The sequence below is a fragment of the Schistocerca piceifrons genome, chromosome 11, assembly GCF_021461385.2.
Source record: "Schistocerca piceifrons isolate TAMUIC-IGC-003096 chromosome 11, iqSchPice1.1, whole genome shotgun sequence".
NCBI classification, from domain to species: Eukaryota; Metazoa; Arthropoda; class Insecta; order Orthoptera; family Acrididae; genus Schistocerca; species Schistocerca piceifrons.
Genome location: NC_060148.1, coordinates 24,939,032 through 24,966,766, shown reverse-complemented (window position 1 = coordinate 24,966,766; position 27,735 = coordinate 24,939,032). Strand labels below are relative to the sequence as shown.

General features: G+C 44.0%; 3 non-coding genes across 3 annotated transcripts; 2 read left to right on the top strand and 1 right to left on the bottom strand.

Moving 5' to 3' along the window:
• Window positions 1-5,037: 5,037 nt before the first annotated feature.
• On the bottom strand, window positions 5,038-5,111 carry Trnat-agu. Its single transcript has one exon. It is a non-coding gene; the product is annotated as a tRNA-Thr (tRNA).
• Window positions 5,112-19,213: 14,102 nt separating this feature from the next.
• Window positions 19,214-19,288, top strand: Trnas-cga. The gene has a single exon. It is a non-coding gene; the product is annotated as a tRNA-Ser (tRNA).
• A 527-nt stretch (window positions 19,289-19,815) lies between these two features.
• Window positions 19,816-19,890, top strand: Trnas-cga. Its single transcript has one exon. It is a non-coding gene; the product is annotated as a tRNA-Ser (tRNA).
• Window positions 19,891-27,735: the final 7,845 nt, after the last annotated feature.

Sequence of the window (27,735 nt, the reverse complement as noted above, 5' to 3'; positions counted from 1 at the left end):
CAAAGTTTCAAATGAACTGCTGACTTATTCCTGTTTCTGCATTAAACCATCTGGAATATTGTCTGGAAACTGAATATTATTCCCTGTATAGTGAGTTGATGTAAAATGTTATATAGCACTGGACTGGCTTGTATTCTCTTAGTGTCCAGTCCAGAATTATGACAGGGGCGATTTCATAAGGGGGCTCTGCTTCAAGCTGCTTCAAGCACTACTTAACCAAGGTTCGTTTGTAATATACTTGTGACTGAAAAATATTTGTGTGAGTGATCTGGTGTAATCATAGAGCTTTACAATGAAGCAAATAACGATGGATAGGTAGAACTGGAAAACGGAAAGTATTGTTTCAAGCACTCTGCCACATCATACCTCACAAAAGCAGTGGTCTTTTATTGCAGTAACCGATTGTGATATCGACGTGCCAGATGACATATATGCAAGGTGTTCGGAGATTCCAGTTACAAGCTTCTAGGACATGTGGAGGGGAGTGAGTATATGATATTTTCAATAAGAATCCGTGTTCAGAAATGTCCTACAATGAGGCTACAGAGCGTCAAAGTTATAGCCACTGGCCTCTGTAAATATATGTGTATACACGGTGATAGTGTGATGATGTTACAAAGTTTATAGGATGATGGAAGATGTATCAATTTGAGGTGAGGGTACCTGTACCAGAAACGAAAGAGTTGAGAGTTACAAGGGAAAACTGTGCTGATACCTCTGACACTGGAATACACATACTGCTACTGTTGCTGCTAAGATTGTAGGGTAGGCAACTTTCAGGGGCAGTAGTCTGGATCAGAACAACGAAAAAAGTGTCCAGTAATAATGGGCTCAAAGTTGCATGCTGGAGGAGCTATGAGCTTCTATTGAAACAGTGCTTGTAGCTCTTAAGGTATACATTTTATAAGCCATATTCGCTACACATTTTTTTCGTTCTTTGGTCCATATAACCATCTCTCAAAGCTCCCTACTCTACAATCTTCCTAACTTGAGTACCAGTACATGTACTCCACTATCGGTTAGTTCGTTTCTGGTTATGGGACCCCTATCTCAACTTGATATATTTACCCATCTACATACATACATTTAAAGGCACTGGCGCCTATAATTTTGACGCTATGTAGCATCGTTGGATGAGGTCTCTGAACATTGGTTCGTATTCAAATTATTAAGCACTAACTCCCGTCTAAAGGTCCTAACATATTGTAACAGGAATTTCCAGACACCCTGTATGTGGGGCGTTTTTTTAAACTTGAGATAACTAAATATCTCGCAACATGCATTATACAATAAAATAAAGTTTTGGGTCAAAAGTTAATCTCTCTATGTGTTGCAGTGGGATGCCTCCTAACCACCCCACTTGCTTGAGTGGGGCTAACTTTACATTTTCATAGGAAACTCCCAATTGTTACTGACTTTGGATACCACACCAAAAAATTATGTAAGGTTTACTCAAACCATGGTTTCCCAGTTGTAGCAGATGGCAGTGTAATCGACATATACCAAGTGCGTCTGTTTTTACAATTAGGAACAGATACATTTGATGTACGATACGTGAATGCCATCCTCTGACCGATAGTGCAACCATATCGGCAGAATATTGGCGGAGCATTCGTCTTCGTGGACGACACTTCGCGCTCTCATCGTGCACATCTTGTGAATGACTTCCTTCAGGATAACGACATTGCTCGACTAGAGTGGCCAGCATCTTCTCCAGACACGAACCCTATCAAACAAGCCTGGGATGGATTGCAAAGGTCTGTTTATGGACGACGTGACCCACCAACCACGCTGAGGCATCTACGCTGAATCGCCATTGAGGAGTGAGACAATCTGTACCAACAGTGCCTTGATGAACTTTAGGACAGTATGCCGCAACGAATACAGGCATGCATCACTGCAAGAGGAGTGCTGCTGTATACTAGAGGTACTGGTGTGTACAGCACTCTGGACCACCACCTATGAAGTTCTCGCTGTTTGATGATACAACTTGCAATGTATGGTTTTCATGAGCAATAAAAAGTGCGGAAATGATGTTTATGTTGATCTCTATTCCAATTTTCTGTACAGGTTCCGGATCTCTCGGAAATGAGGTGAAACAAAACTTTTATGATGTGTGTCTGAGCAATCCACAAGCAACTTCTTTATTTGTCAAAGAAGATTCGCCTCATAGCACAAGAGCAACTTAGGAAACGCTGTTAGAAACATCACAGTTAACAAAAACTAGCTTTGGATGCACATAAATATACAGATCTGTGAGAATATATAAACATCTTGTCTGCACTTACCTACGTTCTACAGATGGTTCAGCAATTAGTCTAGTGAACTCGACGAAATCGTGTGGGTGGTTGACCACAGCGTCCGCCCATCCCTGCGTCGCCATCACCTGCTGCGTGTGGGCCTTTACGAAGGAAACGGCAGCCTGCCTGAGGCCGGGGCAGGCGTGTCTAATCGCGAGCACAGCTGCGGCCACTGCCGTCTCCACCCCCAGCCCTGCAGCCACCTGCTGCTCGCAAGATGCTTTCAGACCCGTCACTCCGTATTTGTCGGCGGCAGCGAGCAGCTGGGGAGCCATGCCAGGTAGCTTAGGGGGCTGTAGGGTGTAGAGATACGACAGCAGCTGCCGTAGCACCGGGCCCTCCACGTCAGGGATGGTGATTTTGCCGCTGCTGGCCTCCACCGTATCGTGGCTGAACATGGCAGCAAACACGGGGCTCCTGGCTACCAGGACAGCCCTGTGTGCCAGTAACCGTGTGTCGCCAGCCACCAATTTCACCGTGGCGTCGTCCCCATCGTCCAACAGGGAACTCAAGTCCATGGCTGTGGTCTCCTGAACGTCCTTAACTGCTTCCATGATGATTCTGGGTGATTCTGAAACACGGCGTCACTGAGCAGTCCCTTGACCTTACACACCACCACAATACTGTATGATCCACACACAGACCTGTGTCGAGCTGCAGTTAGTAAAAACTATCCCTCGAATATCAATTGCAACACCAGGATACCCTTGTGGAAATCCTTAGTAAGACCATTTAAATGATGTCCTATTTGTTTCTTTTCGTTTGTTCAAAGATCGCCAGGAGGGATGGAGATCTCACTTCCCTAATTTCTTCCTGGACTGCACTGTTACTTCATCAGGAATCCATTAGAAACAGAGATCCACCATAATACTGATAAGACCAGAGAGTATTATAATAGTACAGGGTGATAACAATTAAACATTCGCTACTTGAGCCAGTATAGATGCGGAAGAAACTGGTACAGGCATGCGTATTCAAGTATAGACATATGTAAACAGACAGAATACAGCACTGTGGTCCACTACGCCTATATAAAAATGGTTCAAATGGCTCTGAGCACTATGGGACTTAACTTCTGAGGTCATCAGTCCCCTAGAACTTACAACTACTTAAACCTAACTAACCTAAGGACATCACACACATCCATGCCCAAGGCAGGATTCGAACCTGCGACCGTAGCGGTCGCGTGGTTCCAGACTCTAGCGCCCAGAACCGCTCAGTCACCCCGGCTGGCCGCCTATTTAAGATAACAAGTGTCTGGTGCAGTTGTTAGATCGTCTACTGCAGCTACAATGACAGATTATGGAGATTTAAGGGTGTTTGAATGTATTGTTACAGTTGGTGTACGAGCGGTGGGACACAGCATCTCCAAGGTAGCGATGAAGTGGGATTTTCTTGTATGAACATTTCACGAGTGTACCGTGAACATCAGGAATTCAGTGAAACATCAAGTCACCGACATCGCTGCAGCCTGAAAAACATCCTCCATGAATGGGACCAGTGATGACTGAAGAGAATCGTTCGATGTGACGGAAGTGCGACCCCTGCACAAACTGCTGCATATTTCAGTGCTAGGCTGTCAAAAAATGTTGGGTCCAAATGAAATATTATCAATCATCGATATTGGCTTTCGTGGCCGAAGTCCTCCCTGTGTACCGTTGATGGACTTCACAACACCTTTACACCTCGTCTGGGTCCGTCAACACCAACACTGGACTGTTGATGATCAGAAACTTGTTGCCTGGCTGGACGAGTCTCATTTCAAATTGTATGGAGCGGATGGACGTGTACGGGTATGGAGACAACGTCACGAATCCATGGACCCTGCATGACAGCAGGGCATTGTTCAAGCTGGTGGAGTCTCTGTAATGGTACTGGGCATGTGCAGTTGGAATGATATGGAACCTGATACGTCTAGATAAGACTCTGATGGGTGACATGTATGTAAGCATCCTGTCTCAACACCTGCATGCATTCATGTCAGTTGTGCATTCCAACAGACTCGGGCAATTCCAACAGGACAAGGCGACACCCCACACGTCCAGAATTGCTACAGAGTGGCTCCAGGAGCTCTCTTGTGAGTTTAAACAATGCGGCTGGCCACCAAACTCTCCATACATGAACATTATTGTGCATACCTGGGATACATCGTGTTGTTCAGAAGAGACCTCCACCCCTCATACTCCTACAGATTTATGGAGAGCCCTGCAGGATTCATGACATCAGTTCCCTCCAGCACTACTTCCGACATTCTGCACACCATAGAGGAATGTATGGAAATTAATTTAAAAATGTACGCAACTACTGTAGATATGCAGAAAGCATTTGATGAAATACAATGGCAAAATCTACTTAAGGACGAATTAACTTTCGCATTGTGTGTTGCTGCCAAGTAGCATAGCTTGATGAAACAGGTACTGTGTAGACAAAGAACTGCAACAGTATAGTAGAGAATGTAACAAAGAAATGCCCAATGATACAAAAAAGTGCTTCTATTATTCACAGATAACAGTTACGTTGAAGGTACCAGGAACAATGCCAGTGCCTTGGAAATTACAAAAAGGACGACTTGGTTCTTAATAGGGTGTGTGATCACCACAGATGGCAACATAAGCTCTGCAACGTATTCCAATACTATGTAAATTAAAGGAGGAAGGGGGAGGGAGGAAATGAAAATGACTATTGATATCAGCTGCCTCAAGACTTTGTGCAACATCAGTGGCAACGATTGAAAGTGTGTGCCAGACTGGGATTCGAACCCGGGACCTCCTGCTTACTAGGCAATTGCATTAACCACTGTGCCATCCAGACACAGTGTTTATCGCAGTTGTGCAGGCTGTCTCGTCACGCTTCTTGGCCGACCTATCTGCCGTGTTTCTGCGCATCCTCAATGATCATTACTTTGAGATTCTCACAGGAGGTTGGATATAACTGTGCATCAGCACTGAATGTGGTGAATACACTGCCGATGAAGGTTAATTAACTATATGGATGTGTGGCTTCTGATTTTTTGGACATGTCTGAAGGAACAGACACCACATATTGATATAATCTGGGAGGATTGCTTGTGGTACGACATTCCACTCCTCTACCAGCGTGGCTGGCAACTGCTGGCTGGCCATTTGTGCATGTTGCACTACAATATGTCTTTCCAATGCCTCACATATGTATTCAATGCAATTTAAGTTGGGGGAAAGGACAGACATGTCCACCTGCTGAATATCCTCTCGTTCTGAGAGCTTCTCCAGCTACACTGTTTGATGCAGTTGTGTATTGTCATCCATAAAATGAAGGCAGGACCGAATGCACCTCTGGAAAGACACACGTGGAGAAGGAGAACAATGACACAATAACATTGATCAATCAGTGTACCCTGTTCAAAGATACGCTGGTCAGTACATACAAGCAACGTTATCCCTCTCCACACCAAAATGCCTGAACCATGAACATGACCATGTTCCTGGGTGCATTAGATGTTCACACTTCTCGCCATGTAAGTGTCACTATGCAGACTAAATCTACTCTCATCAGAGAAGAGCGCGTGCCTACTCTCCTCATGGGTCCAGTACTTATGCTCTTGGCACCATCAGAAACGGTGTGGCCGATGTAATGGTACCAACGGAACAGAATGCACTGGTTGTCAGTCAAGGAGACCAACCCATGCAGTTGCTGTGCTACTGTGGAGTACGGGATTGTGTGCCTTGCAGTGCTTTTAAGTGTGTTTGCAACAGCAGTCACTGTTAGCGTTGAGCCTCTTCTTGCATGTTGCACAATGTTGCACCACGGTTGGCCACCTTGCCTCTCTCGGAAAGCAATGCCTGTGGTTTGGAATGCTCTCTATGCACTTGAAACAACGCTGTGCACAGTACCAAATTCTTGAGCTACACTTGTCACACTTTATCCTTTTTCTAGTTACCCAATGATCCTTCTCTGAGTGACGTAAATCAGACATTCGCTCTGGTCCATCTCTGACAACGCTTCCCAGTGTGAAGTAATTCAAATATTGCCTCCAGTCAATTCTGTAACGAAGAACATGACCACCACAACCACCACCACCACCACAGTGCACCGTAACCAATAGATAATTGGCACACATTGTATATTCCTGTTCCTTCAACATCCCCATTTGGGCTGCTGGTGTCACGATGGCCTCACTCTGTGTTAATGTCCAGCTTTCTATGCATGATCATGGGACCTTTGGCAACATACCTCTGCACTTTCATTCATTTCGATGGAGTATTAATTTGTTATGTTACTTTGTCCACCTCACCCTTAAGTTTTGCAGAGCAGTTTAGCTTGAGGTAGTGTACTGTGAAGAAAGTAGAAATGAAGCACAGACACCAACAAAACTTTATAAAAAGTAGACAGACGTTATTGGTTTGCACTCTACATAGGCAGATTTACACCGCATATATAGGAGAGATATGATGATACACAGGTGTCCACAGAGATTAATCAAGGGTGGGGCAAGAGTGTAAAATTTCCATTCTTGATATGATGAGTTTGTCACTTTTGAAACATCTCATGCTACAAAAACTAAATTTCATAGGTGACATGAAAACTTAATATATCTTAATGAACTGGTGGTAATGCTCACAATATAGAAATTAAATCTCTCTATTTCAGATTTCTGAGAGGGGTAAGGGTGACAAATGCCCTCTGTTGCCCACCTCTCTTACGGACAGGTTTCTGATGATGTCCCAGGTGTTTTAAGTGAAGCTGAACAAGATCTTGAATTCATGTTAAACAAAAGGAATAAGGTTATCTGCAAAAAAAAAAAAAAAAAAAAAAAAAGTCTGAATGACAGAGCCCAGTTTGTGATGAAGGAGGACAAAAGAAATGTTGCTTACATGTATGTGACAATCTAGTGGAGAAAGGTGACTCATTTACTTATTTACGTGTCTAAGACCTCAGGTGTGGAAGAAGCAAAGACCAGACAAGCTGCTGAATTGCTCAAGGAAGCTGTGGTTTCAATAAAAAAAAAGATATTAACGTCTTAAAGTAACAGCCTCAAACGACTGTAGCTTTCTGAAAGTGTGGCCTGGACTTTGGGGCTGAAGAAAGGAGAAGACTGAATTTTTTTGAGGTCTGTTGTTACGAGTGGGTACTGACAATCACATAGCCTCATAAGATGACAAGTGATGAAGTCCTTGCAAGAGTGGGAGATAAGGAGAGTGTAAGAAATACTACTGTAAAGCAAAGGTCAGATTCTATAAGGATAGAAACTGAAGGAATGAAATACAATTTGGGACTTAAAACTGTGTCTCGTGATTACTAGCCATTACACCTTTCACTGCTTCCGCTTCTGTCTCTATCGAGGATGAAGTTGAGAAATCGCAGTTCCATCAGATCAAAATATCAGATTGTTGGTCACCTACTGAAACATGACGAGAACCAAAACCGAATCATAAACGGATATGTCAATGAAAAAAAATAGACGAATACGCAAATGAAACACACCGCTCATAATACATGAAAGTGAAGAAGAAGGAAGAAAGACGTGAATACGAGATCTTTTGCCAACCCATTCTAGAACTGAGCACTCAAGAAAAAGTTCTTTCAAACACTCTAGAGTAGGAAGCTAAGTAACTGATATTGCAGTATCTTATCTCTCAATTCCCTGTATCAACTTTACGTATCGTATGTCAGCATTTCAGATTATCTCAGTCATATCACTTTAACAGTGATGATCTGTATGTTTCTAATAATCACACTGTTATACAATCCTGCCGGCGGAACATCTGCAACTGAGCACTATACCAGAGGTTGGAAATACCGAAAGAGTTGTAAGATTCTTTTATTTAGACCACGAGCGGAAAAACATGCTTTGCGCTTGCTCGTAAACCCCCGCGTCCCGTACTCGTCCACCGCGGCGCTCGGGGGTAACAGCACGAAGTTATAACACCTGATGATGGGCGTATAAGAGCCCGAAACAGGTCATATTCCAAATAAAATAACCTTAAAGCTGTAACGGTATTTTCAACCTTCAGTCACACTGTTATTTGTCGTAGCCCACGCCGTCTTTCGGCTTAGAGCTTTCCTTCTCACTCGGTCATTACCAGCGATTGTTATTTTGCCACATGCGTGATTTCAACCTGGCACAGCCGATGCGATATTTGATGTGCGCTGCTTCACAACAGAAGCCAGACTGTTCTGTCCACTCGCTGTGGCAACTGTGAACTGGCTGGCATTTACTCGCCCACGCCAAGCTTTGAAAGCCAGATACAAGGCATGTCAGGACAAACATAGACCAATGTACAGTGCCGAAAATATGCCGCTCTCCTAGATTGAAGCCTTAATTATTCAGTTCCTTGCAACAATGACTATTCAGAGTCCAACAAATAAATTCCATGTTGTCTCCGTATTCACAGCAACTTTTACACACTGAACCCCTTTAGTGCGAAGTCGCAAAAGGCAATGATGTTCGCGGTAGTAAGCTCCTCACATACAACATGTGAACAAAAGTATCCGGACACCCCCAAAAACATAAGTTTTTCATATTACGTCCATTGTGCTGCCACCTGCTGCCAGGTGCTCCATATCAGCCACCTCAGTAGTCATTATACATTGTGGATGAGCAGAATGGGGCGCTCCGCGGAACTCACGGATTCGAATGTGGTCAGCTGATTGGATGTCACTTGTGTCACACGTCTGTATGCGAGATTTCCACACTCCTAAACGTCCCTAGGTCCACTGCTTCCGGTGCGATAGTGAAGTGGATACGTGAAGGGACACGTACAGCACAAAAGCGTACAGGCCGACTTCGTCTGTTGATTGACAGAAACCTCCGAATGTTGAAGAGGGTCGTAATTTGTAATAGGCAGACATCTGTCCAGACTCTCACTCACGAATTCCAAACTGCATCTGCACCCACAGCAAGTACTATGACAGTTACGCGGAAGGTAAGAAAACTTGGATTTCATGGTCGAACGGCTGCTCATAAGCCCCACATCACGCCGGTAAATGCCAAACGACACCTCGCTAGATGTAAGGAGCGTAAGCACTGGACGATTGAACATTGGAAAAACGTTGAGTGGAGTAACGATCACGGTACACTATGCAGCGATCCGATGGCAGGGTGTGGGTCTGGCGAATGCCCGGTGAACGTCATCTGCCAGCGTGTGTAGTGCCAACACTAAAATTCGGAGGCTGTGGTGTTATGTTGCGGTCACATTTTTCCTGGAGGGAGCTTGCACCCCTTGTTGTTACGTGTGGCACTATCACAGCACAGGCCTACATCGATGATTTAAGCACCTTCTTGCTTCCCACTGTTGAAGAGCAATTCGGGGGTGACGATTGCATCTTTCAACACGATCGAGTACCTGTTCATAATGCACGACCTGTGGCGGAGTGATTACACGACAATAACATCCCTGTAACGGACTGGCCTGCATAGAGTCCTGACCTGAATCCTATAGAACAGCTTTGGGATGTTTTGGAACACCGACTTCGTGCCAGGGCTCACCGATCGACATCGATACCTCTCCCCAGTGCTGCAGTCCGTGAAGAATGGGCTGCCATTCCTCACGAAACCTTCCAGCACCAGATTCAACGTATGCCTGCGAAAGTGGAAGCTGTCATCAACGCTAAGGGTGGCCCAACCGATGAAAGACGCCACGAACTTGTAACTCATTTTCAGCCAGTTGTCCAGATATTTTTGATCACATAGTGTATTGTCAACCATCCAACCACAATATTCTTCGTACATACATATTTAAAGCGGACGGTGGTGAGACCTCAACTCGTATAATTTTTATTAAAAACGAAACTCCTCCAGCTGTACTTAAGATTTCATATTTATTTGGCTACTAGTTTCGACGTTCCGTCAACGCCATCTTCAGGCCCTATATAACACACCATACATGAAACAAACAATGTGACACATCAGTAGTCTATGAGCTAGTGTACAAATTAAATATGAACATATTATATAAAGGATGACTTCATTAAAAGTAGTTACATTTCGTTCATTTTCATTAAGATGCAATTTACCTTGACATTAGCCATTTATATGGTGTAAACAAGTACAAATGAGGTTATATATACACTGTCATATCTATTACAGATCAATACCAGTCATTTGACTAAAGTGGGGGTATATATAAGTCTAGGTGACAAACTGTTACTCTTAGAGATAATAATATAGGCGTGAAACAGTATTAAAATTGTGTTAAAAGCGAATAATGACAACCTAAACCCTTCTTTGTGTGCACTATTTAACTAACAGGAAGGAAAATATGCATTGCCAATCAGACATATGTAAGGTACGATTCCACGTTTATAAATAGTGAAAGGTGGGAAAGGTGGAATTACGTTTGCATAACACTGTATCGTCATCACTATAAAGTAACGAAGTGAAATAGGTTACTTAAACATCATTCATAACGATACGAAACACAAGTGGGGAGGAAGTGGAAGAATGGTATTAAACCCAGTTAATGTATTAAAAGGCAGTCAATGGCGTAAAATAAATGCACATGAGTCACTTCTTGAATCTACTCATTCCAACAAGAGAAATGTAAGCTAACGTACCACCAAAATGTACCATTTCAATGTCGGTGACTCATTTATGGCCGAAACCCAGGTCTAAAACAATCTAATTCTAATAAGCCTGCACAAGTAAAAGAACGATAAAGAACATAAAAGTGCTCCAAATACATGTAAACAGGGTGTTGTCAGTCAAAACCGTTCGTCACATGTGTAAAATACTTGTAGTTCCTCTAGTAACGAATTACAAAAGTAGAGTGCACAGTAAGATATACAAAGTATAACTCTCGCATTGTTGTCCGTAATCCAGCCAAGGGTTGACAAAAGTCAGCAACAATCATTGGGCCGGTCAGAGTGGCCGTGCGGTTCTAGGCGCTTCAGTCTGGAACCGCGAGACCACTACGGTCGCAGGTTCGAATCCTGCCTCGAACATGGATGTGTGTGCTGTCCTTAGGTTAGTTAGGTTTAAGTAGTTCTAAGTTCTAGGGGACTGATGATCTCAGATGTTAAGTCCCATAGTGCTCAGAGCGATTTGAACCATTTTTTTAACAATCATTGAAACGGCTAATCACCCACTTACTTGGACGACTAAAGTCTAACATTTATATCACCACTACACCATAAGTACTCACTCATTTCTCCTATCCTTATAAACCTCTTCTTGCATATATGACTCAGTGTTACTATCCAGTGTTATCCTAATCATTTGATGGGCGTTTTATTCAGAATAATTTTACCCTCACTTTCATCATCGTTCTCGTAAATGTGTGGAAAGTGAATACAGGGTGTTACAAAAAGGTACGGCCAAACTTTCAGGAAACATTCCTCACACACAATGAAATAAAATATGTTATGTGGACATGTGTCCGGAAACGCTTACTTTGCATGTTAGAGCTCATTTTATTACTTCTCTTCAAATCACATTAATCATGGAATGGAAACACAGCAACAGAGCGTACCAGCGTGACTTCAAACAATTTGTTACAGGAAATGTTCAAAATGTCCTCCGTTAGCGAGGATACGTGCATCCACCCTCCGTCGCACGGAATCCCTGATGCGCTGATGCAGCCCTGGAGAATGGCGTATTGTATCACAGCCGTCCACAATACGAACACGAAGAGTCTCTACATTCGGTACCGGGGTTGCGTAGACAAGAGCTTTCAAATGTCCCCATAAATGAAAGTCAAGAGCGTTGAGGTCAGGATAGCGTGGAGGCCATGGAATTGGTCCGCCTCTACCAATCCGTCGGCCACCGAATCTGCTGTTGAGAAGCGTACGAACACTTCGACTGAAATGTGCAGGAGCTCCATCGTGCATGAACAACATGTTGTGTCGTACTTGTAAAGGCACATGTTCTAGCAGCACAGGTAGAATATCCCGTATGAAATCATGATAACGTGCTCCATTGAGCGTAGGTGGATGAACATGGAGCCCAATCGAGTCATTACCAACAATGCCTGCCCAAACATTGACAGAAAATCTGTGTCGATGACGTGATTGCACAATTGCGTGCGGATTCTTGTCAGCCCGCACATGTTGATTGTGAAAATTTACAATCCGATCACGTTGGAATGAAGCCTCATCCGTAAAGAGAACATTTGCACTGAAATGAGGATTGACACATTGTCGGATGAACCGTTCACAGAAGTGTACCCGTGGAGGACAATCAGCTGCTGATAGTGCCTGCACACGCTGTACACGGTACGGAAACAACTGCTTCTCCCGTAGCACTCACCATACAGTGACGTGGTCAACGTTACCTTGTACAGCAGCAACTTCTCTGACGCTGACATTAGGGTTATCAACTGCACGAAGAATTGCCTCGTCCATTGCAGGTGTCCTCGTCGTTCTAGGGAAGCCCAGTCGCGAGTCATAGGCTGGAATGTTCCGTGCTCCCTAAGACGCCGATCAATTGCTTCGAACGTCTTCCTGTCGGCACACCTTCGTTCTGGAAATCTGTCTCGATACAAACGTACCGCGCCACGGCTATTGCCCCGTGCTAATCCATACATCAAATGGGCATCTGCCAACTCCGCATTTGTAAACATTGCACTGACTGCAAAACCACGTTCGTGATGAACACTAACCTGTTGATGCTACGTACTGATGTGCTTGATGCTAGTACTGTAGAGCAATGAGTCGCATGTCAACACAAGCACCGAAGTCAACATTACCTTCCTTCAATTGGGCCAACTGGCGAGGAAGTACAGTACATACTGACGAAACTAAAATGAGCTCTAACATGGAAATTAAACGTTTCCGGACACATGTCCACATAACATCTTTTCTTTATTTGTGTGATGATTGTTTCCGGAAAGTTTGGCCGTACCTTTTTGTAACATCCTGTATATTTAAACTAGTAATTTTATACAAGAACAGGTTTATAAGGATAGGAGAAATGAGTGAGAACTTGTGGTGTAGTGATGATATAAATGTTAGAGGTCGTCCAAGTAAGTGGGCGATTAGGCGTTTCAATAATTGTTGCTGACTTTTGTCAATCCTTGGCTAGATTACGTATAACAATACGAGAGTTATACTTTGTATATCTTACTCTGCACTCTACTTTTGTAATTAGTTTCTAGAGGAACTACAGGTATTTTACACATGTGACGAACGGTTTTGACTGACAACACCCTGTTTACATGTATTTGGAGCACTTTTATGTTCTTGATGGTTCTTTTACTTATGCAGGCTTATTAGACTTAGATTGTTTTAGACCTGGGTTTCGGCTATAAATGAGTCACCGACATTGAAATGGTACATTTTGGTAGCATGTTAGCTTACATTTCTCTTGTTGGAATGAGTAGATTCAAGAAGTGACTCATGTGCATTTATTTCACACCATTGACTACCTTTTAATACATTAACTGGGTTCAATACCATTCTTTCACTTCCTCCCCACTTGTGTTTCGTATCGTTATGAAGTAACCTATTTCACTTCGTTACTTTATAGTGATGACGATACAGTGTTATGCAAACGTAATTCCACCTTTCCCACCTTTCACTATTTATAAACATGGAATCGTACCTTACATATGTCTGATTGGCAATGCATATTTTCCTTCCTGTTAGTTAAATAGTGCACACAAAGAAGGGTTTAGGCTATCATTATTCGCTTTTAACACAATTTTAATACTGTTTCACGCCTATATTATTATCTCTAAGAGTAAAAGTTTGTCACCTAGACTTATATATACCCCCACTTTAGTCAAATGTCTGGTATTGATCTGTAATGGATATTACAGTGTATATATAAGCTCATTTGTACTTGTTTACACCATATAAATGGCTAATGTCAAGGTAAATCGCATTTTAATGAAAATGAACGAAATGTAACTACTTTTAATGAAGTCATCCTTTATATAATATGTTCATATTTAATTTGTACACTAGCTCATAGACTACTGATGTGTCACATTGTTTGTTTCATGTATGGTGTGTTATATAGGGTCTGAAGATGGCGTTGACGGAACGTCGAAACTAGTAGCCAAATAAATATGAAATCTTAAGAACAGCTGGAGGAGCTTGATTTTTCAATATTAGCAGCCAGTGGCAACAGGGGGCGGAACTGGAGGTACCCAATTATGAGGACAGCATAACGCTACGGAGCATAGTTGAGCTGCTTAGTCGACGAGGAACTCACAACAGTGCTACGGTGCTACTGGTGTTGATACAAAGCAGAGCAATGGAAACGATAATCAAAGCAAACATCATATTATACCTACATTTCGTGAAGAAGAAACCCAAGAAATTTCTGAGAGTCTCGAAGGAGTGACAGATGAAATATTAACGCTGAGTCATTGGAGTGTCGTATGGTGGAGTACTGAGCTTCCACACGAGAAGAGTTTGCAACAGTTGGTACCAGAAGTGCCGTAAACGTCCGTCCGCTGCAGGAAAATCGGTTCGCGCAAACCAGTGACGCTGCCCTGTAGAATCACCAGGAAGACAGGAACGCGCTGAAGTAACCGTGCACGAGCAGAAGTCGTCAGCTGCAGGTTGCAAGTCGGCCAGCGTCTTGCCAGGGAGTTCCTGCACAACATTCGCCGTGTCCTCAAGTCACCAAGTGAGACAGAGGCAGTGGCCGATAGAATGGCGGAATACAATTATGGTGTGCCTGCCTAGAGATTTAACTGAGTACCGTTAATTTGGAACTGTTCAAGTAGTACATCAAGACAGAAGTTTAGTTTCATTCCGACTTGAGTTCAGAGAACGTGTTTTAATTTGTGTTAATGGAACTCTAGTCAACGTAGGACATACAGGTTAACTTGCATTCTGCAGGTGCTGTAACCAACGTTACCTAAGTTGAGTAACATCTTTCACTGTTCAGTATCCTGTGTTACTTTCATTGTGTGTGTGTGTGTGCTGCCCTAGAACCCATGCACCCGTCCCACCAGGACCCCATTTTTGTCTTTTTCAGCGGCAGTGAGATTTCCATCGAACTGTCACACCCCCATTCCACAATAGCATACGTTCGGCTATGCAGACAACTACATGGAGAGTGCAACGATGACGACACGTGCTTAGCAAGTGAAAGTCACACTGAAACATCTGTCGAGCCACGTAGTTCATCATTGTTAAGGGATAGACAGCCTCAAATCTGGTCTGCAATGAAATGTAGTAAAGGACAAGAATTCTCCAAGGAGTGGGTATTATACATTATTACGTACATGCAAGATCGCCCTCAACATAGTGAAAAACAATTATGAACACATTTCGAATAAGTCCACAGCAATATGAGTGTACAGTGCATTAGAGGAACTATGGATATTCAAGCGAGGACGAGGCCGAATCGTTACAAAACCTGGTGTTTGCGCGTTTCAAGGATGCTCAACTCAATTGACAGCCGGCCGGTGTGCCCGTGCTGTTCTAGGCGCTTCAGTCTGGAACCGCGTGACCGCTACGGTCGCAGGTTTGAATCCTGCCTCGGGCATGAATGTGTGTGATGTCCTTAGGTTAGTTAGGTTTAAGTAGTTGTAAGTTCTAGGGGACTTATGACCACAGATGTTGAGTCGCATAGTGCTCAGAGCCATACAATACAACTGACAGGATGTGCATGAAAGTGATCTGCTACGATATGCACATCAAATTGCGTGCGACATAAATTATAGTGATCTCAACGAAAGTTGTGGATGGGTCCATAACTTCAAACAGTTCTAGAGAATTGGAAGACATAAGATAACGAAATTTGAAATGAAGTGTCAACAGGACGATGCATGAGAAACTGCGGAATCGGCCCGAAAATTATTAGATGAGGTAAACAAACTTATCCCCTTGTTCAGTAAGGAATTTGTTTTCAGCTGCGACCAGACGCGATTTGAAGAGAACATGCATGTGAAAGGAACATAGGAAACAGAGGTACTATAACGGTTGCGGGCAGGCGTGTCAATTAGCATCATATTAATTAAAATCCGGGATAAATATACTTTATTTTGGAAGAATTAAAAGGGGGAAAGTAACACGAAACTTTAATAACTGCTCAGTGTTACTAAGAAGCAATATAATGAAAAGCAATAAAAAGCAAAGTAGCAAAGACCAAGCGGGACAGAAAGATATAGGGGCGCCTTTGCTTTTTAATACATATAAAAGAACATGTAACACATTATTGAGCTCTCTACCTTCAGTTATAGCGATCGGGCTAGTCGATGAAAAAGTGGTACGCGACTGCGAAATTTGTTAAGGAGATTATTTAAAGACTCTTCAAGCACGTTTAAAATACATTACGTGTGACGAAGTGATCAGAGACGTTTATTGTCGGGTGAAGTGAAAATGTTTCAGACAACATAATTCGAGCTTTGTGTTAGCTGGGAAAAATACTTTTTGGAAACTATTACGGTTGTGGAACCCACGAAAGTTGTACGCAACGGAAAGCTATAGTTTACGTAATTCTGCATTTTATAAAACTGTGAAACGCGTGTGCGCGGAACATTAAGAGAATCTTATCCTAGGAGAGTTGCGGGGATAACTAATACAAACAACGCGCCAGCATACAAATAGTTCGCTTGTTAACTACCAGATATTAATTAACGGGGACCTAAAATACTAAAAACAGTGCATACACCGTTAAAATGAACCTTGCGTGTGAAAGACAATCACATCGAACATTTCGAGAGCGAAGAATAGACATTTAAGTGCGGAATTGATAGCCTGGGTCGTGTCGATATTTGGACATTATATGACACGCGTTATTCAAAACACGATATCGACCATTTTAATACTGAAAAGAAGGATAGGATCATCACCCCCAATCCCGATTCATATTTCATATTTAGTTAGTGAAAAGAAATGTGTTAATAAACAAACTACATTTCAATTTTATCCACGATTTTGGCTTCATTACGTAGTCTTGACTACATGATAAACAATATCTGTGGAAGTTCTATACAACGTATAGTCATAATACTTGTTGTTGTTGTTGTGGTCTTCAGTCCTGAGACTGGTTTGATGCAGCTCTCCATGCTACTCTATCCTGTGCAAGCTTCTTCATCTCCCAGTACCTACTGCAACCTACATCCTTCTGAATCTGCTTAGTGTATTGATCTCTTGGTCTCCTTCTACGAATTTTACCCTCCACGCTGCCCTCCAATGCTAAATTTGTGATCTCTTGATGCCTCAGAAAATGTCCTACCAACCGATCCCTTCTTCTAGTCAAGTTGTGCCACAAACTTCTCTTCTCCCCAATCCTATTCAATACCTCCTCATTAGTTACGTGATCTACCCACCTTATCTTCAGCATTCTTCTGTAGCACCACATTTCGAAAGCTTCTATTCTCTTCTTGTCCAAACTATTTATCGTCCATGTTTCACTTCCATACATGGCTACACTCCATACAAATACTTTCAGAAACGACTTCCTGACACTTAAATCTATACTCGATGTTAACAAATTTCTCTTCTTCAGAAACGCTTTCCTTGCCATTGCCAGTCTACATTTTATATCCTCTCTACTTCGACCATCATCAGTTATTTTGCTCCCCAAATAGCAAAACTTCTTTACTACTTTAAGTGTCTCATTTCCTAATCTAATCCCCTCAGCATTACCCGATTTAATTTGACTACATTCCATTATCCTCGTTTTGCTTTTGTTGATGTTCATCTTATACCCTCCTTTCAAGACACTGTCCATTCCGTTCAACTGCTCTTCCAAGTCCTTTGCTGTCTCTGACAGAATTACAATGTCATCGGCGAACCTCAAAGTTTTTACTTCTTCTCCATGAATTTTAATACCTACTCCGAATTTTTCTTTTGTTTCCTTCACAGCTTGCTCAATATACAGATTGAATAACATCGGGGAGAGGTTACAACCCTGTCTCACTCCTTTCCCAACCACTGCTTCCCTTAATACTTAGCCAACCAATATTGTGGGACACCAAAAATGTAAAGGCATGAAATGGTCCTTACAGCGGACGTATAATGTGTGAGTGCGACGAACTACATTGAGAAACTGAACATCCATTACGTACTTGCATGTTTAGCTGCAAAAATGGTCCATGTCGGTACATCAGCATAGAGTTCGAATAGAATCGCTGGAACATTGCAAACCATTCAGATTAATCGAACATCTAAATACGCATAATGCTGGTATCACCAGGATGTGTTCTTTCTCCTCACCCGCGTGGCAGTAATTGAATTAAGAGTCAGCCGGGAATAACATTTAAATCAATTGACGCCCATTGAGCTAGCGTCACGAATTTTCAAACTTTGACTGCCATGTACGAATGCGAGTGACACCACGAGTGATAACGTCGATCGAGGGGTGTGGTCGTGATCGTATTGAATGACACTGAGCGGACACAGTACCAAGAGGATTTCTGAAGTAGAAACCAATGGTCTGCAGGAAGCAGTTAGTGGTATGTGTATGAGTGAGGAAGGCATCAGACATTAGCAAAACTTGGACACCATGACTGCGAATCTGACGAAAGAAGAAGTTGCTGGAAGCCACCGCACAATGTTCCTGTGCCAAGTACAGAGCTGCCACATACAGACTTAATTCAGTGCAGAAGTGGGAGAGGAATTAACGAATGAGAGAGAAATATAGCATGTGAATGAGATTTTCACTCTGCAGCGGAGTGTGCGCTGATATGAAACTCCCTGGCAGATTAAAACTGTGAGGACGGGGCGTGAGTCGTGCTTGGGTAGCTCAGTTGTTAGAGCGCTTGCCCGCGAAAGGAAAAGTTCCCGAGTTCGAGTCTCGGTCCGGCACACAGTTTTAATCTGCCAGGGAGCTTCACATCAGCGCACACTCCGCTGCAGAGTGAAAATCTCATTCTGGAAACATCCCCTAGGCTGTGGCTAAGCCATGTCTCCGCAATATCCTTTCTTTCAGGAGTGCTAGATCTGCAAGGTTCGCAGGAGAGCTTCTGTAAAGTTTGGAACGTAGGAGGCGAGGTACTGGAAGAAGTAAAGCTGTGAGGACGGGGCGTGAGTCGTGCTTGGGTAGCTCAGTTGGTAGAGCGCTTGCCCGCGAAAGGCAAAGGTCCCGAGTTCGAGTCTCGGTCCGGCACACAGTTTTAATCTGCCAGGGAGCTTCATATCAGCGCACACTCCGCTGCAGAGTGAAAATCTCATTCTGGAAACATCCCCTAGGCTGTGGCTAAGCCATGTCTCCGCAATATCCATTCTTTCAGGAGTGCTAGTTCTGCAAGGTTCGCAGGAGAGCTTCTGTAAAGTTTGGAACGTAGGAGACGAGGTACTGGCAGAAGTAAAGCTGTGAGGACGGGGCGTGAGTCGTGCTTGGGTAGCTCAGTTGGTAGAGCGCTCGCCCGCGAAAGGCAAAGGTCCCGAGTTCGAGTCTCGGTCCGGCACACAGTTTTAATCTGCCAGGGAGTTTCATATCAGCGCACACTCCGCTGCAGAGTGAAAATCTCATTCTGGAAACATCCCCTAGGCTGTGGCTAAGCCATGTCTCCGCAATATCCATTCTTTCAGGAGTGCTAGTTCTGCAAGGTTCGCAGGAGAGCTTCTGTAAAGTTTGGAACGTAGGAGACGAGGTACAGGCAGAAGTAAAGCTGTGAGGACATGGCGTGAGTCGTGCTTGGGTAGCTCAGTTGGTAGAGCGCTTGCCCGCGAAAGGCAAAGGTCCCGAGTTCGAGTCTCGGTCCGGCACACAGTTTTAATCTGCCAGGGAGTTTCATATCAGCGCACACTCCGCTGCAGAGTGAAAATCTCATTCTGGAAACATCCCCTAGGCTGTGGCTAAGCCACGTTTCCGCAATATCCATTCTTTCAGGAGTGCTAGTTTTGCAAGTTTCGCAGGAGAGCTTCTGAAAAGTTTGGAAGGTAGGAGGCGAGGTACTGGCAGAAGTAAAGCTGTGAGGACGGGGCGTGAGTCGTGCTTGGGTAGCTCAGTTGTTAGAGCGCTCGCCCGCGAAAGGCAAAGGTCCCGAGTTCGAGTCTCGGTCCGGCACACAGTTTTAATCTGCCAGGGAGTTTCAAATATAGCACGTGTGAAGCTCACCAAAAAACGCGAGAGATTAAACAGGAGTAGCAGAGCATCCACTCACCTTAAAAGTCAGCAGCGGAGGCTGTCGTCAGGCACGGAAACGCTCTGTCAGCTGGCGTACTACCAGTGTAGGCTGGAGCAGCCCGTTCACCCGCTCCTTATATACACAAGTCAGAGGACGCTGCGGCCACGTGACGTCACCTGGCGCGACGGTAAGCAGGTGTCGCCTGCCTGCTCACCGCTTATCTGTACTGATTACCGTCAGGTGTGACAGTCTTGACATCACGTGTGCGCCCCGTGAGTACAACTTGCGTAATCCATCTATCGACTCGCATACCGATATTTGATTTCCAGGAGTCCGAAATTTGATAAGGCCTTCAGTATGCTATCTTGGCGCTGCATGACAGAACATTCTGTCCCAAACTCAGTCTGAATCATATAAAACAATCAAGGTGAAAGGATGTCAATGATACGATTCGCTGAGTAAAAGTGAAGAAGAATTATAGTATCTGCTGAATGGAGTGAACAGTCTAACGGGAACAGAATATGGATTGAGAGTAAATCGAAGAAAGACGAAAGTAATGAGAAGTAGCAGAAATAAGAACAGTGAGAAACTTAACATCGGGATTGATGGTCACGAAGTAGATGAAGTTAGGGAATTATACTGCTTTGGCAGTAAAATAACCAAAGACGCATGGAGCAAGGTGGACATCAAAAGCAGACTAGCAATGGCAAGAAAGGCATCCTGAACAAGAGAAGTCTGCTAGTACCAAAGATTAATTTGAGGGAGAAATTTCTGAGAATGCACTGGGTGTCCGAAAAGACTCCCTGATGACATAAATTGATAACTCAGGCTAGAAGTAAGATGCAATATGAAACTTGTGTCGAATTGTTTACAACTAACAAATTTTTTTTCTGTTTTAGGTTCGCAGTACGTAAGTAGTGGATGAAGTGCAGTGCCCAAGAAGCCATGTTAACCAATCAGGAGAAGGCACAGTGTGTCCTGTGGTACCATGAGACACGACCACCGACTACAGTGCAGACACACTTCCAGACAACATTTGGAAGGAATCCACCTGATGTCAAGAGCATTAAAGCCTGGTATGAGAAGTTCAAGAACACAGGGTCGGTTGCTGACCTTCCGAGGTCTGGTCGACCGAGAACCTCAGCAGACAGGGTGGAAGCTGTAAGGCAATTTTTTCTGCGAAATCCGAAGAAATCGGTGCGCAGGGCCTCACGTGAATTACAGATGCCGAAAAGCTCTCTCCGTGACGTTTTACACAAACGTTTATTGTTTCGCGCATACAAAGTGAAAATCGTTCAGACCTTGTTGCCCAATGACAGTACACGTCGATATGACTTTGCGGTCGAAATGCTATCACGTATGGAGGACCATGATGGTTATCTCAGACGAATTGCCTTTTCTGACAAAGCGACCTTTTTTGTCAATGGAGTACTGAATCGCCATAATGTGCACCGGAGGCAGTCCAAAGGTGAATGTTTGGTGCGCGCTATTGCACGATCGAATTATCGGGACATTCTTCTTCACTGAGGCTACCGTCACATATGCAGTGTATCTGGACATGTTGCAACTGTATGCTGTTCCTCAGCTGCTTCAGTATCACCCCGATGTCTTGTTTTAGCAAGACGGTGCACCGCCTCATTGGGGTTTGGACGTCCGTGCCTATCTCGATATGACCTTTCCTGGGCGATGGATTGGTCGCGATGGGCCAACGGTTTGGCCTCCACGCTCTCCTGACGTAACCCCATTAGACTTCTTTTTAGGGGTTATGGCAAGGACGAGGTCTACCGAACACGTGTACCAGATCTTGAAACCTTGCGGCAACGGATAACCACAGCCGTTGAATCGATCCCTCCAGTGATGTTGGCTAATGTGCGGACGGAAATTGAATATCGCCTAGATGTGCTACGTACTACCGAGGGTGCTCATGTGGAAGTTTACTAATGTGTGAAAAAAACTTTGATAGTTTGTAAACAATTAGACACCAGTTTCATATTTGTATCTTACTTCTAGCCTGAGTTATCAATTTATGTAATCAGGGAAAGAGTTTTCGGACACCCTGTACGTTTGGAGCATAGGATTGTATTGTGGTGAAACATCGATTCTGGGAAAACCGGAACAGAAGAGAATCGAAACGTTTGAGATGTGATGCTACAGACGAATGTTGAAAATTAGGTGGACTGACAAGGTAAGGAATGAGGAGGTTCTGTACAGAGTCAGACAGGAAAGGAATATGTGGAAAACGCTGGCGAGGAGAAGGGACAAGATGGTAGGACAAATGTTAAGACGTCAGAGAATGACTTCTATGGTACTAGAGGGAGCTGTAGAGGGCAAAGACTGTAGAGGAAGAGAGAGATTGGAATACGTCCAGGAAATAATCGAGAACGCAGGCTGCGAGTGCTACTTTGATAGGAAGAGGTCGGCAGAGGAGAGGAATTTGTGACAGGCCGCATGAAACCAGTCAGAAGACCGATGACTCAAAAAAAAAAAAAAAAAAAAAAAAAAGAGAAGTGCTTTCGGATTATCCATATATGGATGGCGCTGTATTTTAGATGTTTGTTGGTCAATTCTGTTTGGCTCGAGTGAGCAGTGAGTACTCTGGTGTGGAACAGAGAAAATAGGACATGTATTGCAGAAATAATTTAATATTTTTCCCATAAAAATAAATTTTTTGACACTCTTGTCCAAAAACTCTGCATCAGGAATGTCACAAGATAACGAAAATTAACATATTGTGACTGTAAAGTATAGCAGAGAGCATATATGATGAGATTTTTAGTTGAATTTAGGCTTTACGTGTTGCCAAATTCGGCAGACAGCGCTGGCACCTCTGACTCTACCTTGACTGGGTAACAAAATGTGCCAACACGAGAGATGTATGGGTATGTCACTCAATGCAGCTTCAACTCTACGTGAGAAGTCATCATTGGTCGTGCAGGACTTTCGACGATCCATGACCAAATGATTTCAGTGGTTCAGGAATTTCGACACGGACTGTCCAGGGCAGTACCCAAATACCCTCTGTACTGAGGAAGGTGAAAAATGCATTAGCAACATCTGGTGTTGCCCTATCCTGTTGAAAGACAGCATTACAGATGGCTCAAAAGTTGAGGACAGACACAGATCTTAAAAGTTCACAAATGCGGCACCTGCCATCCAATTTACAGACTATGCGAACCAGAGCTGATCGTGTTGCCTACTACGTAAATGTACCCCATACCAGCTCGCCAGGTGCTGTATCCGTATGATGGTGTTTGTTTTCCTCAGAGAGCCCAGACAGCGATACGTCCATCGTGGTGTTATGTGCAGAACCGGGATCCGTCTGAAAACATAACGTGTGCCGGCTAGGCAACTCTCTTTGCTGCTTTGTCAACGACAGCTGCGACAACGCTAGCTGTGATAGCTATCATTGTCGCTGCTGACGTCGTCGCGCTTGTCATACTAATACCAGTCGTGCTGCAAACAGGCCCAACCGTGACACAACGTAAGTGAGATGGCTGCACGATGCTGCACAACCAAGCGAATGCTCTGACGTTTCTCCATTATATACGAGGCATAACGCAATCTTGTCACAAACAACAACATTCAACAGCGTTTTCTGAGTGATACATCTTGTGCATACCGTTCAGCGTCCGCTGTCAGATCCAGTAGATACGGATCCCAAACGCTGGAGCAGTAGTCCAGAACAGGACACACGACAGTGCCACGCATGGTGCCCGTAACAGAATCCTTTCAACACACGCGAGGGTTTCATCGCCTCAAAAAAAAAAAAAAAAAAAAAAAAGAAAAAAAAGAAAAAAAAAAAAAGTCTGGACAGGCCTTGGACGCCCAACGGTACCGATCGGCCGCCCTGTCATTCTCAGCTCTTAGACGTCACCGGATGCAGATACGGATAGGTGTGTGGTCAGCACACAATTCGCCCAGCTGTTGTCAGTTTTCGCGACAGCAGGCGCTACTTCTCAGTCAAGCAGCTCCTCAATTGGCCTCACAAGGGCTGAGTGCGCCACACATGCCAACAGCACTCGGCAGACCCAGACAGTGACGCATGCAAGTGTTAGCCCAGCCGGCCAGCGCTTAACCTCGGTGATCAGACGGGAACCAGTGCTGTCACTGCGGCAAGGCCGTTGGCTTTTATTCGCCTCCCATACTAATGTGACGTGTCTTCTCTTTCATTGCGATTCGTTGCATTTCCCTCTAGTATTTTTGCAATGCGAGTATAAAACTTCCTGGCAGATTAAAACTGTGTGCCGGACCGAGACTCAAACTCGGGACCTTTGCCTTTCGCGGGCAAGCGCTCTACCAACTGAGCTACCCAAGCACGACTCACGCCTGGTACTCAGAGCCTTCTGCTAGTACCTCGTCTCCTACCTTCCAAACTTTACACAAGCTCTCCTGCGAACCTTGCAGAACAAGCACTCCTGAAAGAAAGGATATTGTGGAGACATGGCTTAGCCACAGCCTTGGGGATGTTTCCAGAATGAGATTTTCACTCTGCAGCGGAGTGTGCGCTGATATGAAACTTCCTGGCAGATTAAAACTGTGTGCCGGACCGAGACTCAAACTCGGGACCTTTGCCTTTCGCGGGCAAGCGCTCTACCAACTGAGCTACCCAAGCACGACTCACGCCCGGTACTCAGAGCCTTCTGCTAGTACCTCGTCTCCTACCTTCCAAACTTTACACAAGCTCTCCTGCGAACCTTGCAGAACAAGCACTCCTGAAAGAAAGGATATTGTGGAGACATGGCTTAGCCACAGCCTTGGGGATGTTTCCAGAATGAGATTTTCACTCTGCAGCGGAGTGTGCGCTGATATGAAACTTCCTGGCAGATTAAAACTGTGTGCCGGACCGAGACTCGAACTCAGAACCTTTGCCTTTTGCGGGCAAGTGCTCTACCGTCTGAGCTACCCAAGCACGACTCACGCTCCGTCCTCACAGCATTACTTCAGTCAGTACCTTGTCTCCTACCTTCCAAATTTCACAGCGAAATTTCCGGCGAAACCGTGCGACTTGGCGCAGTGGTTAGTACACTGGACTCGCATTCGGGAGAATGACGGTTCAAACCCGCATCTGGCCGTGCCCATCTAGATTTTCTATGATTTCCCTAAATCGCTTCAGGTAAACACCGGGATGGTTCCTGTGAAAAAGCACGACCGAATTTCTCCCCCATCCTTCCCTAATCCGATCGGACCGATGACCTCGTTGTTTGGGCCCTTCCCTCGAATCAACCTACCAACGGATCTCCTGCGAAATTTGGAAGACTGGCACTCCTGGGCGAAAGGACACTGCCGGGACATGGCTTAGCCACATTCTGGTGGATGTTTCCAGAATGAAATTTTTCTCGCTGCAGCGGAGCGTGCATACACTCCGCTGTAGCGCCAAAGTTTCTTTTTCTAATTCTTTATTTTTGGAAAGAAGAATGACACAGTATCAGTTACTGATATAAGAAGTGAGAAAGATTAGAAAACGAACATACCATAAAAACTGTGTAGTTTCGCTTAATTTACGTCGCTTATCAGATAAGGGCGTCTTTGGAGAGCGTTGGCACGTGACTTGCATCAGATTTCTGTAGCAAACAAGTCAGTTACCTTTATCAGACAATCCATCAAGCATCTCAAGTACCAGACACGTTATATTTTGTCTTTCGACAGTTTCACTTCTATCACAAGGAAAACAGTACGAGTTGAGATTAACTGCAGCTTGCACAACATGTTAACTCCAAACCTTTGATACCATGTCTTGTTTTATGTTCTTCTTTTTAGTAAAAGAGGTTAAAAAGAGTTCATAGAGAGGCAAGTCTGAAGCAAAATAGAAGAAGAACCGTAATGCCATAAAACTAGACAGTGAATTACATGTCTGAAGTTTCAATATTGCTACTCTGAAGTTAATGTCACCTGCATGTAGCTGGAGGAATCGTGAAAAAGAACAGTAAGGAAAGGCGTGTGTTTTAAAACCCGGCAACCCTACATGAACCGTATTTCACAGACGCTGCCCTACCAGGTCAACAGAGATGTGGCGTAGTTTTGCGGCATCGGAGCAAAAGTCGGAGCAGGAGGCTGGTCAGTAGTTTTTCTGGAGTGGTGTTTACGTAATTAAAGCTTCTACATAACAACAGCAGTATGTAGAATAATCTTGCTATGTAGTTAGAAAACAAAACATTGTTTTATTGTAAACTGCTTATGTAATTAACGATTACAGCATACATTACTGAAAATAAAAAGGAGTGGTGTTCTCTAAACTGATAGTATGCCAAGTATAGTATTAGACATTGCATTAAGCGTCGAAAGCTGCAATCCTTCACGAACTTTGGAGGAGTCGTTTCACAAATCAGTTTGTCAGTTTCTTTTGATTTAATACATAGCCTGTGCTATTTCTTATTTCCCGTCAAGAATCGTAACAAAGTCATCATTTCTTTGGTAGCTCGTAGCGCGGCGTCAGGGCCCAGGAAATGACCTGTGGGGGTCTCTGCAGACATCATGAGACTCTGGCATAAAATGGGGGTGATACGCGATTACAAGAACTCAGCAAGAGAGTTCTCACAGCCTCTGTCACCTCAATTCTCCAACTTCTTACGTACACGTGGTGCCCCTGTTAAACCGAGCAACTCAGCGGAAGGTTGGGTAACCAACCCCAGCGGGAAACTGAGTCGATGAGCAGATAGGAGTTGGAGGACAGTGGAAGGCAACGGGAAACCACCACTGAACTATCCCAAGAAAACTCCACGGCTTCGCTCAGCTCAAAATGTTCCGGAGTTTCAAGTTCCCCAATCGGATCTCTGGGGGGAACCAGGTTGAGAGGAGCTTCACGAAGAGTAAGATGGTGCAAAGAGAAGCACTGCATAGGAACATGGAATGTAAGATCCATGTATCAAGGAAAACTAGACACAGTGAAAAGAGAAATGGAGAAAATTAACATCGACATATTGGGAATAAGTGAAATGAGGTGGACTGGCATGGGAGAATTTGCTTCGGATGGCCATATGGTGTATTATTCTGGGCACGATAACAACAGAAGTAATGGAGTAGCCTACATAGTTAGTGATAAAGTGAGATAATCTGTAATGGAATGCAAATATAAAATGATAGAATGATGTCCATCAGACTTCAAGGTCAGCCCCTCAACATCACAGTAATTCAAGTTTATGCACCAACAACCGATGCTGAAAAGGAAATTATTGACCAGTTCTATGGGGATTTTACAAGAATTACTACTGTCAACACCAAAAAAGGATATCGTCTTCATAGTTGGAGATTGGAATGCAAAAGTGGGAAATCAAGCTGTAGAAGGTATAACAGGGATATATGGCCTTGGTACAACAAATGAAGCTGGACAGAGACTCCTAGAATGCTGCCAAGAAAATTCATTGATAATTACTAATACACTGTTTCAACTACAAAAACGACGCCTATATACCTGGATTTCGCCAGATGGCCTACACCGGAACCAATTTGATTACATACTTTGTAATCAGAGGTGGAAGAGCGCGGTT